The 16,814-nt window shown below is 40.1% G+C and overlaps 1 pseudogene across 1 annotated transcript; it reads right to left on the reverse strand.

Moving 5' to 3' along the window:
* Positions 1–2,061: 2,061 nt before the first annotated feature.
* LOC311583044 (cytochrome c oxidase subunit 5B, mitochondrial-like) lies at positions 2,062–2,542 on the reverse strand (annotated as a pseudogene). The gene has a single exon. The product of its transcript is annotated as a cytochrome c oxidase subunit 5B, mitochondrial-like (transcript).
* Positions 2,543–16,814: the final 14,272 nt, after the last annotated feature.

The raw sequence follows: 16,814 nt of genomic DNA on the forward strand, positions 1-16,814 counted from the left end.
CAGCTAGAATAGCTGTATTTACTGCAATTCCAGGAGATTACATGAATATTTTTCCCATTATAATATTTTTAAAAAATCCTAAAAATTTAAGCTTCAGTTGAAAGAAAATGAGAGCACATGTAGTCATGGAAGCTTTAAACATTCTCAACTTATGCACTTTTTAACAAGATGAAAGTAGCATTTTAAAATCTCCATGGTCAGAAGAGCAGATTGAGGTGTGCGGTTACCACACCGCCTCAGCTTTTTTGGCTGGAGAGCTATTTCAGCTCTCTTTGTGGTATGTTTGGCAATACACTTAAAAGATTACTCCTTAAGCTAGTAATAATCTGGCTTCAGGCAATTTTCTGTCTGTCCATCCAGCCACCTATTCTTCCTTTGGTATTCAAAAAAAAAAAAAAAAAACCAACAACAAAACAAAACAAAACCAAATGAGCAATGTGAAACACAACAACAAAAACGGAAGACAAGGTAATCCTCTTCTGATTCCCCACAACCCCCCAAGTTTCAGACAGCTCTGAAATTACTAGAAGACTAATGTACTGGCATCCACGTCAACCTGATTTTTAAGTTCTTTTCCGGGGGTGCCAGGGACAGGACAGGAGGTGGAAGGTGATGTGGAGTGGCGTCATCGTGGAAGTTCCGTGGCTTCCTTTGTGTTTTAATCTGTCTGGTTCAGGGGTCTAATTTAGACTGGTGAAGACAAATCTCTTTAGAGTTTTAAACTGGGTTTTGGTAGCTTACCTTTATGGGATGTGGCTCTAATGAGTTCAGGTAGAAACAAAACAGATGCTGGGCATGGAGGGCTAGAGGCAGCCTACATGGACTAAAACCTTGCTTGTGCTGGCTGTCTTATTGCTAAAGCTCATTTACCTAGGATGCCTATTCTTGAGGAAACAGATTTTGAACACACACACACACACACACACACACACACACACACAAACACATCTAGTGAGAAATTATTTTAAAAATATTTTATCTTACGGCATCTTGGGGACTGTGTGTCATCCTCTACAATATTTAGGGTTGTGATAAGCTTGTAGGTGTGTAAGTTTTTCTACGAGGCCACAAATCGTGGATCTCTTTGAACCAATAGTCTTTTTTTCTTTTTTCTTTTCTTAACCAATAGCCTTCTTTAATCCCCACTGGACCCTACAAGTTTAATTGACATTTCTTTGCAGCAGATCTCTCTCTCTCTCTCTCTCTCTCTCTCTCTCTCTCTCTCTCTCTCTCTCTCTCTCTCTCACACACACACACACACACACACACACACCAATCAGAAGTTTATTACCCTCAGTTCTGGAGGGTTAAAAGTTCTGGAGTAGGGTGGTGGCAGCATTCTTGGTGAGAGCATTCTGGCTTGTAGGCAGTTGCCCTCTTGCGGCATGGGGGCTAGGGGCGGGGTAATCCTCATGATCTCACCAATACTTCCTTATCTTCCAAAGGACTCCATTACACTGAGGGTCAGAGCTTGAATGTGTGAGTGAATCTGGGGGGAAACACACACACTTAGTGATGACAGACCACTTACACAGATGCGGAAAAGGTCTTACTAGCCCATAGTACTCTTCTTCCGTTAGACATCTTTGCATGAAAACTTTTGTTGTGTCTCCTCGTTTACCAGCTGGGCCTCTGTTTCCTCCTTTTGGGGATCATGTCCTTAAATATCCTTGGGGTCTGATCTTGGCTCCAGGTCAAAGAATACAACCCAAGACTCAGAGGTCACTTGCGCACTAAAATTCCCAGGTTGCAGCAATTGATCTCAGGGGTGGAAATTCACCCAGAAAATCTGAGCCTGGGGGAAACATGGAGGCTTTGGCTGGAACTACAAAGGGAAAAAGCATTGCTTTCCAGTCCCGCCCCTACCTAAGGGGAGCGGGTGATGGGAGACGGCTGCTGCGTCTTGCCATTATCTCTGCACATCCTGATTTGAGAGTCAGCTCTTGATGATAGGATGTACTCATCAAACTGCCTACTTACAAATCAGTGTGGGAAGTTCTTAGGCCTAATAAGCTGACTCCTGCTTCATTGGATCAAACTGCAAGTCATAGTCTAGTACTCTTTTTTTTTTAAGTGGGAGGAGCCAATGCAATGGCTAGTCTTTATTATAGAGAGAAACTTTCCATGACATTCTGAAAGGTTAACACAGGACTCAGTGGGCCAGCTGGTGAGGCACCAACTTGTAATGGGTTCCACAGCTTGGGCATTGCTGACTCTCGCCTTTGTGCACCCAAAACCAGATGACAGTACAGTTGTCCTCTTCACAGATGTAGCCCACTATTCGATTGTTGGTAATGGATGGGACTAAATTAAGGTCTTCCTTGGTGCCCGAAGCTGCCTTTGGAGGTAGCATATTGTATGGATCCAGTCCCTTCTGTGCTGCTATCATGATCTCTCTCTCCAAGCCGGTGGCCTGCTCCTCATCAGTAGGAACACCACCTCCCGAAGCCATGGAGCGCGTCGCAGCTGCGCCACGGGGCCCGTGGGCCCTCAGGGCCTGCACCACCAGAGCGCCAACTCCTCAAAGTAACCTTGAAGTCATCTCGCTGGAGACAAGCAGATCTAGTCTAGTACTCTTTCTGCTTGCATGGCCTGTTGTGTTTCTTCAGACCACGGCATCATGGTCTTGCCCACGTGACTGACTTCTCAGGCTAAGGTTATTGTGGAAGCCTTTCCTTTCAAAATTCAAATGAGGCTGTGCCCGGTCTTGGGCTCTACATTGGCTGGTAATGTCTATAGTGCCAACTACTGTTCCCAGCCTGCCAAACAGGCTCTAAAGATGCTTGCTACAACTACATTTTAAGTCTGGACCTTTCCTTCCCCAGATAACATGAAGCTTTGTCTGCTTCGTTATGCCTCAACTACATGTCGTTTTACCAAGGAGTCTTTATTCACCTTATATCGAGCTCCACATCCCTCTGTATCTCTCTTCCATATTTTTCTTTTCTTCATTTCATAAGCATCTGACATGCAGTGTTCAAGCTATTTATTTGTTTCCTGTTTGATTTCCTTAGGTAAAATATAAGCGACATCATAACAAGGCTGTAGTTTGAAGATAACAAAAAAGGCTCAGGTTTCCAGCTGACACTGATTCGATCATAAAGGTTTAAACTCCATCAATAGGTGAAACCACTGATGAATTCATAGCTGAATATACCATTAAGTGGTGGAGCCTGATTGAAAAAATGGGTCACTGGGGATGTTTCTGAAGGATGTCTTGCCCTCTGAGCCTTTCTCCCCTTTTTCTTGGCTTCCTGTCTGCCATGAGGTGATTGTCTGCTTTACTATAAACTCCTCACCATGATGTGCTAAGTTAAGATAGAGGTACACAATACAGAGATATATATCTGACAACGGGTAGAAACCTCTACTACTACAAACCAAAATAAAGTTTTTCTTCTTCATGTTGCTTTTCTCAGCTAGTGTCCATGTGCATGTATGTGTGAGGGTCGTGTATACATGTGAACATATATCTGCAAATGTGTGTGTGTGTAGACCAGAGGAAGGCTTTGTGTATGTTATTCCTTTTAGATAAGGTCTCTCACTGAACTCAAGCTCTTGGTGATCAACAAAACCTAGGAAGAGTAACAACCACATATCCCGAGTCTGCCTCTTGTTCTGCTAAGTAGAGACTGCTTTTCCAGTTGGGATTAGTAAGTCAGTGACACCTTGGTGTATTATTAAAGTGCCAAATTCAAAATAGGAATGCAGGAAGGCTGGCAAGAATGATATTGTCCTACGTCCTTCTTCGACTTGCATTAAAACCACTTGGTGTATCATGGAAGAGCAGCCTGCACTGTGGTCCAGCCTGTGTCCTGATATAGTTTCCTTCACTATGTTTCAAAGCCCAGTTCTCTTTCTGTCTTCCTGATGCACAGTCTGCTTCTTCTTCTCTTGTTTGCTGGCTCTGATTTCTCTTTGATTCAAATTTCCCCCCCACCCCCCGCCCTCTGCTTTTCTGCCCTCTACTCCACTGTGTCACAGCAGATATCTCAGATATGTTAGTTTTATTTAACTAGGTTGCTTCTCATCCTGAAGTCAACATCAAAGGAGATGATTGCATGGGTCTTGCCCCAGCTATTCAGAAGGAATCAGATAATTTTAAAACCTAGATTAAGACTTTACATTTTGGCAAAAGATTTTAAATAGATACTTCAAAAGAGGATAACATACACATAAGATGATACTGAACATTACTTGCCATTACCAAATACAAAATTAAAGCAATAATGAAGTATTACAACAAAATCCCAATTAAGGCATTCTAGAGATTTGGGATAGTTTCAAAAGTTATCACATGAGTGTTCGTAAATAACCATCTATGACCAGTGATGATTGCCTAGAAAATAGGTAAATATCTTTCATTATATGCCTACTGTGTGTTAGAAATTGTGCAAAGTGCTGTGTGAGTATTTGCTTATTTAAAGATCTAAACAACAGGCTGAGGTTGTAACTCAGTAAAAGAGTGTTTGCCTTGTATGTTAAAGCTCTAGGATCAATTCCTAGGACTGAAAAAAGTAATAATAATTAAATCAAATAAAAACCACAACACTTCTGTGAAGAAGACATTAGCTTCATTTTAATAATACATTTCAAGCTGGGTATTGTATTGCATTCCTGTAATAACAGCTTGTTGGGAGACTGAGGCCAGTGATGTGAATTTGAGGCTACACTAAGCAAGATACTCTCTCAAAGCCAACCAACCAACTGACCAATCATCGACCTAACCATCCATCCATCCAAACAGCCAATCAACCAACCAACCAATCAAACATCCAGCCAGCCAGCCAACCAAAAAACCAACCAGCCAGCCAGCCAGTCAACCAGAAAACCAACCAACCAAATAGCCAGCCTGCTAGCCAGTGAACCAACCAGCCAACCAACAGCCAGCCAGCCAGCCAACCAACCAACCAACCAACCAATCAATCAAGTAAACATTTTTTTTAAGATTTAATTTTGTTGTTTTTAGTTACATGCCTGTGTCTGTGTGTAATTATGCATACGTGTGTGTGCCCATGGAGTCTAGAGGCATACGATTCTCTGGAACTAGTTACAGGATGTTGTGTGCTCCCTGCTATGGTTCTGGGAACTGAACTTAGGACCCTTACAACAGCAGTAAGGACTCAAAAATGTGGAGCCAACTTTAAGTATCATACAAAAAATACTAAAAGACAGTACATTTCAAAGAGAAAACAATTATTTTTGTGAAGAACCTTTGAGACATAATCAGTATTTACAGAATGTAAGGTCTGATAATATATAGAACATTACTACATTTTCCCCACCAGTAGGTGTTGTGATGATGTAGGTAGAACCAACCATTTATATTCTTAATTGAGATTTATATCTAATTATAAGAATAATACTATTATAAAATATTTAGAGTATTTTTACTTTCACTAATGTTTTTACAGGCTTGAATCTAGTACACTCATTTTTTTAGCATGTTAATTTAAATGGCTGGATATACATAAGTGGAACATGAAGCTTACAAAAGTAATTGAAAGTTAATTTAAAATATCTTAAGGATTTTGTGCCTTTTGCAAAAAGAAAAGATTATACTGCATAAAATGTCACTCTTTATAAGATTCACAAAGGCCTTAAGTTCTTTTAGCTAAGAAATCCAACCAATACAGATCACTGTATTGTAATTCTTAAGAGTAACTGTCAAAAAGATATATTTTTAAACCTTCTATTTCTATTATCCATTTATTGAAGACAGTTGGATGTAATAAGCACTAAGTTCCTAAGTAACAGAGACTTCATAAGAGAAAGCAATGCTTACTTGCTCTTCCATCTCTTCCGGGAAGCCGAGGATGGGGGTACCATTGATCTGGTTTCTGGTCTGGTGTCTTCAGTGTCCTCGTGAGATGGGACTTCTGCTTCTCCCTGCTCATGGATTTTATTTGTCCCCTGAAGGACTCCTTGTAAGTGTGCTGTTCTGAAACAATCCACTGTGATCTTTTTGCTATGTCTTACATCACTCTCACAGTTACTTACTTAATTTTACTTAGTTAAACTTTACCGCATGTTTTAATATTGGTTTGTATGTAATCTGTGTTTCTATGTCTCTGTTCCCTTACTAGACTGTTCAGTTCACCTTCAGCTTATGATCATTTAAAAAGATCTCTTTCTGGACAAATGCAAACTCCTCTACCTCTCTTTGTTTTCTTTGTTCTTTTCTACTTCCTTAAAATGTCAGTCATAAAATTCACGCTTTACCCAATGACTTCATTGCTAACTGAGAGACAATTTTGAATAATTATGTGTAAACATTAGTCTTCTTTTTAGTTTAAAGGTTAATAATTTCTAAACTTTTACCTTTCTTTTGTATTAGTTTACTTTCATAGTAGCTGAATTAGGTGAAAATACCAGATTTCAGGAGATACTGTCTAATACCACAGAAGAATAACTGATAATCTTGGGATTCTCCTGAAAAGATGAGTTGTGTATAGCACTGACTCATTTGGCAAGGGCATCATTTGCTTACCTATCCCGAGAGCTCAGTGGAGGGAGTGAATGGGAGAAATAAGAGGAAATAAGACATTCTGGAAATATTTGTTTTAAAAAACTGTGCCTTTTTAAGTGCTAGTTACGATACTAGAAACACTTACCTCATGTCCTGTAGCTTGAGCTTTGCTTATCAATTTTGTAGGACCTGAGAGGACTAAATTACTTTTATTTAAAAAAAAATGGTTTTGTTGTTCCAAAACCAAAACCCATAGATTTCAGAAACCATAGTTTTTTGCTTGATCATCGGTTCTGCTTTGTAAAACAGATCCGTGAGCTGTCAATAACAGTTCTCTCTAGATTAGTCTAGGTCAGCCCCCTCCTACTTGCCAGGCCAGGCTCAGCTTGGGACAAAGCAGAGTTTGCCTCGTACCTTACTTCTGCAGGCAAAGAGGCCAGAAAGGTGGCATATTGATGCATCTTAGAGAATAGGATAATTTCCATTAGTTGTTTTTCTCTGCCATCTGATTAATTAACTGTTTTTGATGTTTACTCTTCTTCTTTGTGAAAGATAGGGTTAACATCTGAAGCTAGAGCACAGTTCATTCCACAGAGAAGCCCGTATGTCAACATCTCACACTTTTCCAGTGATGAACGTGCCATTGCCTCTGATTATAATATGTGATTTCCCAGTGGAAACCCAAGAAAACAAAAACCTTTTCCTAGAGCCATAGGAAAATGATAATCTTATTACGTGGGGTTGTAGCAATGGCTAAGTTGCTGTACAATCATGGTAGTAGAGGCTAGAAAATAGGGGAAGGAGTTTGGGAGAATGACAAGGTGGTGAAGATGACAGATTCCTCAACTGTGCTTGGGTGTCACGATGGCGCGCAGACACACACCTTGCTTGCAAGGACTTGTTCCTTTCCAACAGTCACAGTTACGTTTGGTGTTTGTCAAATACAATGAAGGTGAAAATCATCTGTTTTGGGGGCTGTTGATGATTTAACCTAGAGTACACTAGAGGTAGCCAGCATCTGTGCCATTGTGTTTCACTATAGCTAATGTTTATGGTACTATTTCACTGAGTTAGCGCATTTGCTAGCAGTTTTCTGTTTGCTTCAATACCTGAGTGTTTTTATAGAGAACCAGGTCTTCCTGTCCTGGTAGACTAGGTACACATCTCCACATCGTACATTTTTAGATAAAGGTAGCATCCCTTTTTAATTAGCCGCTAACTTAACAAGGAATTGTACAAATGAGAAAGACATATTATACATTTCTGCTGAAATTAAAAAGTACATGCAGTTTTTAGTCTGTGCTAAATCTGTGTCCTACGATTGAAATAGAATTTCAATTTCTAAAGTTAGGCTGTGGCAAAGTAAGTGCTAGGAGATGGATGAACATGTCGCTAGTGCTGTCTCTCGGACTGCAGATACTCAAGAGATGATGCTTCCATAAGGAAGGGAGGAGGGGGCAGCTCATCAGCTCCTCCATGCAGTCACTATTGGTAAGGACTGCATGTGACCCACAATAGCACTCCAAAGGCAACTGTATTGGGAGCATTGACAGGGTACGATCCTGCGGAAGGTAACAGCCATGCCTGCTGCCTTAGGAGAGCAGCAGGAGTGAAGGACCGGGGGATAATTGGTATTTATTGTTGCACTTATTTTGGATTCCAGGCCTCAGCTAAACCTTTCCCAGCATAGCAAACCCATGGTTAGCATGACAACAGTAGGAAGGCCATAGGAGAGAGCTACAATTAGCCTCTCCTTGCAAAACAAAACATTAAAAAAAAACCCTATGGGCAAAACACATGTGACTTTTAATGACAGTTGGCAGATGAAGTAGGATTCTCTCAGAAATGAGAACATACTTGTGTTTCTGCACAATAGCCAGGGAGGAGACGTTTATCAGAAAGGGGCTAATTATCCATGCTGAAGTGAAGAGAGAGAGAAAAGAACGTGAAAGACAAAATAGTCATAATTAGAAAGTAGATTGCTTCTGACACAGGGATTCAATTGATACTGTAGGCAGGTGTCTTCCCTGTAAGTTACGGTTCTCAGGGTGCGTGCACCAAATCTTAACCCCGCTCTCAGAATTTTATTTATTTATTTATTTTTTGTAAGGGGCAACACTGGCAATGGTGAATGCTCAGCTGCTGAAAAGCTTCAAATGATAGGGGATCATAAGTGAGCACGATGCTTAGCAGCTCTAAGCCTGAGTCTACTATTGGGAAGAGTCAGGGAACCCGTTGACCTGTCAGCAGAATGCTCTGCAAGACACACTGTATCTTGAGACCCTCTGGGACTTGAAGCTCAGCAACTCCATTATGCGTTGTGGTGTGGCGACTTTAGTACCTTGTCCTTTAAAGCACTCTGCTTAATATGTTAGCAATAACAGGAGGCTGAGGAGAGCCCATTGTAACATCAGAGGGAAGGCATGAAGAGAGTGCAGTTAAACTTTGTGCCTGCTGTCCTCTCTCTCTCTCTCTCTCTCTCTCTCTCTCTCTCTCTCTCTCTCTCTCAGCCTGGTGCCGGTGGAGGTCAGGAGAGTGCATCAGATCCCCTGGGACAGGAGTTACAGGCAGTTGTGAGCCATAATGTGGGAGCTGGGAGTCAAACCCAGGCCATCAGCGAGAGCAACAAGTGCTCTTTACCATTGCTCCTGCTTTCCAGCTAATGGAGTCATGGTGCTCTTAGCCTATAAAAAGAGCAGTGTGTGGAAGTGGGAGGCTGTACATTGGTTGGAGGTGGGAGCCATACTAGGAAGAGACCAGGAGAAGGTAAGGGATGGAGAAGAAGGCAACACAAAAGGACACAGAGGTCTGCAAAAATTCATGCATACACGAATACTTTTTCTGTTTTGTTTTGGTTTTGGAGACAGGTTCTCGCTCTGTAGTCGAGATTGGATTCAAACTCAATACATAGCACAAGCTGGCCTTGAACTCACAGCAGTCCTTTTGCCTTCAGTTCTTGAGTATTGGGATGAGAGGCACAAAAGCCACCATGCCCACCAGGAAGACATATTTAAGCATCAGAATTTGACAAGGGAGCCTTTTTGGGTTGGGTTTACTGGTAGAGCAAGGTTAGTATGCTTCCCTCCCAACTCTTAAGTGGGCGCTGCTTTTTGTATGTGATTGCATGCAGTCTCAGAACCTTTTTAAATACAGACCACTGTAAGTTTAGAAGCAGATAGATCTTCCCATCTTTGTTACAAAGCCTTTTCCAGTCTTAGAAGTTGTGCTTTGAATTTAAAGGCCGCCACGAAAGAGTCATTCTCCGAGAAATGACACATTGCTGGGGAAACATGGTTGAAACCTGGGCTGAGACTCACAAGTCCTGATGCTGTGAAATGCCATGGGGTCTGCTGGGAACTCCCAGGGCTTGCTTGTGTTGAAAAAAAAAATCAACTGGAATAATTCCATATATTAACATTTTTCATCATGTCAGCTCCCATTTCAAATTACTTGTCAGGTCTGAAATGTTCTTCCTCCAAGTGTTATAGTATCTGTCCTGCTTTTTTAAACCTGAAGCTACCAATGAACAGGGCTATGGATGAAACTTGGCTTCTGGCTACTTGGGGTCATTGCTCCCTTGACTCTAGCTGCTTTAACTCCTTAAAGCTACAGAGGTTTTGGGAAACCTTATCTTGGAGCTTCTATTACTTGAAATTGTTTTTCTTTGCAAAGGAATTCTTGTAAAATTCTACCTGTTTCCATTTTTTGTTTGTTTTGTTTTGTTTTGTTTCATCTTTATGTATACACTAGCTCTTAGCTAGGAGTCAGTGAGTTTTGTTGCTGTTCACTGTGTTACCTTGCCCATACCTTTTTTGAACTGTGCTGATGTTCATGGTGGCCACTGAGGGGAGCCACATACCCATACTTGTCAGCCTGAACAGCTTACCCCTTTAAGGAAGCTGAGGTCATACCTAGGTGTGCTCAATATGAGAAGTAAACCGCTAAATGCTCTTAGAAGGAAAACAGCAATTCAAGTTGGCAAATTCTTGAATTTTAATTTGAAGCAATCATCTTATTTGCAGAAAGTGTTGCAAAGGGCAGTGTGTTTGAAGGCAGCATGTGTTCTTCCTTTTGAATGGGTCCCTCAGAATGTAGCTATAACACGGTTGAAACCCCAAACAGTTGAGTCTTTTGTATTTGAGAATGAATGCTGTAGTTACCAGAGCCCCTGGGTTTTCTAGGAAGATTAGCCAAACAGCACTAAATGGCATATTTTAAACTTCTTTTTATTTTGCATGTCTTGGAAGTCTCTAAATAAAATTTATTTTAGCTCTATCCGCAAAGAAAAACCTTGAATCATAGAGTTAGTGGATTATTGATACTATGGGAAGTGGAAAGATGAGCAGTAGAAAGCAACATGTGGCCACGGGTACCCACATCAACTGGTGCATTTGTGCTATGGATGTCTTATTTGAGCACAGTGATGCAAACAGACAAGTGATGAAATCACGCAAGGAAAGGCATATTACCTAAGGGGATGGGGCTTCTTATAAGGGTCTTTTTCTGTGGAATGGGGTCATTTATATTGAGAGATATTAGATACAAGATTTTAGGGAGTTATGAACCCAAGGATTTCAGACTTTTATTGACACAATGCAAATACCAGGGATTAGGGTCACTGAGGCTGTCTGGGAACTCCAGTGAGGAATAGCTATTATTTGATTAGCCTCTTAGAGGTTCTTATTTTCCCACTATCCAGTGTAGAGTTTGTAACTTTGCTTCTTTTTTGATTTAATTGTATGCTAATAACCTTATGAAGAACAATAAAAAATTCTAGTGTTCTAATTGGATTCATGCTGTATCAAAATATATTAATGCATATGCTACTTAGAAAAATAGAATTAAAAAATAATTAAAGGAATTAAAATTTGAAACCTTAAAGATTATCTTGATTAAACCCCCTTATCTTTCTAGATTCAAAACAGACTGGGAATATCTGATTTTGCACTTAGCTTAGGAAGTCAAATTAATTACAGAAATTGTTGGCAAAATATTCACAATTATTAAGATGTTATTATTATAAATAAAGACACTCCATTGGTGAATCATGTTGAATAAATAACTTGGATTAAAAAAATATCATTTTTAAGGTTTTGATATACCAAACACCTCATATTTTAATTTTCACCATAATACAATGGAATTCATAGGCAATTTATAGATTCAAAAGGCTAGTGTAGAAATAAATTTATTAATAATAATTTTAGCTCAAACTGCTAATATCGAAAAGGTTCTGATACCCACATTTATTCCCTTAGTTCAAGAGAAATGATCTTATTTTAAGTTTGTACCATTTAATCTAGAGGTTGATGCATATTAATTCAATTTATATTCTTTGCTAGCTTGAGAGTGGTGTGGTAAAGCACTCTTAAACAGATTCATATTCTGTGTGAGTCGGCTTCTGCAGTGTACCCCACCGCCCCTCACCCTGTGCTGACCTGACGTTTCAGGTTTCATTTTCCACTTAGACTTTTAGGCTTTTTTGAAATTCTCATGGTCAAGAAATGAATGGTGACGTCTTCCGTGCGTATCCAGCGCAGCTCCCCAAGCATCACGTGCCTGGTTTCAGTACTGCACGTTATCTATTGACTTAGAGCTGGGTGGGAATGGCAGGTGAACACTGGAGAGAGAATGAGAGGAACATGATCTTTTCATTTTTTTCAACTCAAATATTTAACTTAAGCAAATATTTCATGGATAAAAGAGAAGAAAGTGGACATGCTAACAAAACTAAAGAAAACAGTAAATTCTGTCATAATCACAGATAGCTGGGAAGCATTAAGGGCCAGAATGCATTTAGCAAGGGGAACGTTCTTTTCTTTTTCTAATGGCATTTAACAAAAAGATTAGCTTATTTATTTATTTATTTATTTATTTATTTATTTGGGTTTTTGAGACAGGGTTTCTTTGTGTAGCCTTGGCTGTCCTGGACTCACTTTGTAGACCAAGCTGGCCTTGAACTCACAGCGAATCACCTGTCTCTGCCTCCCGAGTGCTGGGATTAAAGGCGTGCGCCACCATGCCCAGCAAAAGATTTAGTTTAACAAATGATGATTCAGTGGTTAACAGAGTAGCAAAGGACACTTCATCAGCAACACACATTATTGTAGTTAAGGGGGCTGTTTTCAAATAATGGTGGTGTATGTTTCGAATTTTACTGGGTCAGATTCACTGACTAGGCAATAAAAATTTCAATATAAAGAATATATAAGCCTTCAGTTATACACAAGGACAGATGTGAATCAACTTGTACAGCTTCTTCCCATGAGCCTATTGTAGCCCACATTCAGTGTTCTGGGAAACAAATATCCTCCATAATTTAATCTGACTTTCAAAAGTCAACTATTTGCAGCCCACTCTGAATGAGTTCAGATTATGACTTTTTTTTCCCCCAATCAGGAAAGAAAAAAAAAACTGGAAAGAAGCAGAAAGCATATTGTTTTTTCTGTCTGCTAAGGATTCTATTGTTGCAAATAGAATTCCAAAAACAAGTTTGGGAAGAGAGAGTTGTGACTTCCTCAGATGGCTAGGCTCTTCCCGTGGTTGTGCGCATACTTTGCTGAAGGTATTATTTTTTAAAACTCGCATCTCCAGGGCAGCTAACATCACAGATAAGTAAGTAGATTTGTAGCAGGATAATGTAAAAAGTCGTGTTTACGGGAAGTAAGAATAGGTACCAGTGCAATGAGTTTCATAGAGTTCCCGTGGCCAAAAGAGGACAGAGGACAGAGAAATAAAGAGAAGGCAGAGTTGTGGTAGTCATGTCTTTCACTTGTTTTTGACATCAATAGAATTTGTGTGTGTGTGTGTGTGTGTGTGTGAAAGAACAACCTGGTGCAGGGGATAAGTTCTTTCCTACCATGGGTCCTGGGGTTCCAAATCAGGTTACCAGTCTTGGCAACAAGTGTCTTCACCTGCTGAGCCATCTCAGCCACCCTATTTGGATATTTTTCCATTAACTAATTAATTTACTTTACATTCCGATAAGAACTTCCCCTCCCTCTTTTCTTCCCAGTGCCTACCTCTCATCTCCCTTCCCCTAAGAGAAGGGGAGACCTCCCGTGGGTATCAACCCGCCTTGGCATACCGAGCAGGACTGGGTGCATCTTATATTGAAGCTAGACACGGCGGTCCAGTTAGGGGAAAGGGATCTAAGGCCAGACACCAGAGCCAGAGGCAGCCCCTGTTCCACCTAACAGCCTAATGTTCAGCTGTCGGTCTCTGCATCTGTTTTCATCCGACCCTCAGATGACTGTTATGCTAGGCTCCTGTCTGCAAGCAGAGCAGAATATTATTAGTAATGTCAGTGGTAGGCTCTCTCTCATGGCACGTGACTCAAGTTGAGCCAGTCATTGGTTGACTAGGTTGAAGGTTTTGTGGGGGTTTGGTGTCCCCATTATTCTACTGGAAGTCTCACCTAGCTATAGGGGATGGCCACTTCAGGCTCTATACCCCCTTGATGCTAGGAGTCTTAGCTTGGGTCACCACCATAGACTCCCAATAGCAGAGATGCCCCTCATCAATTTCCATTCTCCCTCCCAGCCTTCCTCCTCTATCCCCACACCTGATCTCCACCCGTATCCCTCTCCCCAACCCTTCCCTCCTTCCATATACTTCAGATGTCTACTTTATTTCCACTTCTGGGTGATATTTAAGCATCCTTCCTTGGGGCTTCCTTGTTACTTAGCTTTTTTGGGTCTGTGCTTTGTAAGATGGCTATCCTATACATTATGGCTAATATCTACTTATAAGTGAGTACATACCATGTGTGTCCTTCTGGGTCTGGGTTTGCTTACTCAGGATGGTGTTTTCTAGTTCCATCCATTTGCCTGGAAATTTCACGATGTCCTTGTTGTTAATAACTGAGTAGTATTCCATTGTGTAAATGTAGGGCAATTTCTTTATCCATTCTTGGGTTGAGGAATATCTAGGTTTCTTCCAGTTTCTAGCTATTATGAATAAAGCTATGAACAGCTGAGCAAGTGTCCTTGTGGTGTTGTGGAGCATCTCTTGGGTATATGCCCAGGAGTGGTATAGCCGGGTCTAGAAATAGAACTATTTCCAAATTTCTGAGTAAACTTCAGATTGATTGCCGAAGTGGCTTTAGAAGTTTGTACTCCCACCAGCAATGGAGGGGTGCTCCCCTTACTCCACATCGCAGTCAGCATATATTGTCACTTGAGTTATTGATCTTAGCCATTCTGATGAGTGTAAGACGGAATCTCAGAGTCGGTTTGATTTGCATTTCCCCCCGATGAGTAATGATGTTAAACATTTCATTAAGCACTTCTCAGCCATTAGAGATTCCTCAGTTGAGAATTCACTATTTAGCTCCACACCCCGTTTTTAATTTGTTTTTTTTTTTTAAAAATCTGTTTTGTTTATTTTTTATTGAAAACATTGTCTTAATACAATGTGTTCTGATACTGCTTTTTCCCTTTCCAAAAAGATAACTTGGTTTGCAATGCTATGAGGCAAACCAGAAGTTGTTATCTACTGGTCACTCTGTACACCGTGGGCAGAGGATGGCTAGACACAAGCCATGCTATCACATGGTTCTCTACCTAAGGCCATTGGAATCACTGCCGTGTTCACAGGCTGCAGTGATTAATAGAGCAGTGTGAAATAGGGCCAGCTTGGGCATATTATTGCAAAACACCCATTTAAGAGAATACTTTGTGAACTTGATAAACAAAATAAATTCCTATACTGAACTGGCTTGTCATTGTGTGTCTGATAGCCATGAAGCAAAGGCCTTAAGCAACTAGCCTAGTTCCAAGACCTGGAAAAAATAAACAAAAACAGTTTGGTGAAAGTGTCCACATAAAGCGTTCATGCGTCATGGTTATGTGATTGTGGCATGTCTGAAAGGCAAACTTAGGTCACAGGCAAGACGAGCTCTCTGGATAGATGGATACTTATTATGCTGCAAGGACATCTTGCACATGGCTGCCTGGCCTACAGCACTTGGCACCATGTATCTTAAGAGTAGATGCTCATGTCTCTCTAGACTGGATAATTCTTAGGGGCAGGAAAATTCATAGTGAATCTCTCATAGTTCAGCTTTCAATGGCTGCTTGAGAGTTGAACTCGGCTGTGATTGGAGCATCAAATTCACTAAGATGTAAAACAAGGATTTGAGTGTGTTTAGCTAGAGATCGTCAAGCTGCTGACAAAATACAGCGTAAGCAGTGCATTAAAAACAGTATTTGTATGTTTGCATTATAAAATTAGAAAACATCAACCCATGCAAAAAGAGAGTAAAGTTTTAAAAATTGTACTACTTAAATATAATGAACCTTTTTAAAAACAATTTTGTTCTATTTCTTTTTTTGTGTGTGTGTGTTTTTTTTATGTGATTGCTCCTTTTTGTGAGCTGATATATATTAAGCATGTGGGTACTTTTCCATCTCATTTTGCACTATATAACACATACAATGCCATTGGATGTTCTTTAAACATAATTTGCTCTCTTATTATTCTGGTATTCAGAGTTAGTCTGCTTCTAATATTTATTTTCTATGTACAAATTATTACATTAAAAATATAAATGTTCCTTCTGACTTCTGTTTCATTTAAATGAGGAAGCACACTCAGTGTTTTCTGGAATCTGTGTACCTATTTATGTTTCCCACTGGTGAATATAGTGCTCCTGATACTCTTGGCAGGCAGGATTATTATTCTTTAAAAATGGATAGGTTGGACAGTGCACTGCTTTTTGTCTTATTCAATATATATAATAACTTTGACAGTTTACTTCCCAGTTTATTAACTGTTTTAAAGCATTATCTGTTAAATTTCTATCCATTACCCACTTCTGAGTTCTTATGTCTTTTCATGAATTTGAGTGAGTTTCTTTAGAGTTAAATGTTAACTGCATGTCAGTGACCACAGCAGTCTCATCTTGAATGTTCAAATTGTTTTATAGTGTTCTGAGGTTTTGTATGTTGCAAGCTTCCAATTTCTCACAATCTTAAAATTTTCTAATAATGTACTCTATTTGTTCTACATTTAGAAAGCCTTTATCTGCTTGGAGATAAGTAAAATAGTTGCAGTTTACATCTGTTTTCTGTGTTTAAAGTTAACTTCATGGGTGGTATTTTAAAATAGTGCATAAAATAAAATAAAATAATAAGCCAGGCGGTGGTGGCACACACCTTTAATCCCAGCACTTGAGAGGCAGAGGCAGGTGGATCGCCATGAGTTCAAGTCCAGATTGGTCTATTAAGTGAGTCCAGGATAGCCAAGGCTACACAGAGAAACCCTGTCTGAAAAAAACAAAACAAAACAAAATTAAAATAGTGGACCAATTTATGCTATTTATCAAAAGTATAATTTCTTGGAT

Source organism: Acomys minous (genome assembly GCF_964271855.1).
Source record: "Acomys minous genome assembly, chromosome: 14".
NCBI lineage: Eukaryota > Metazoa > Chordata > Mammalia > Rodentia > Muridae > Acomys > Acomys minous.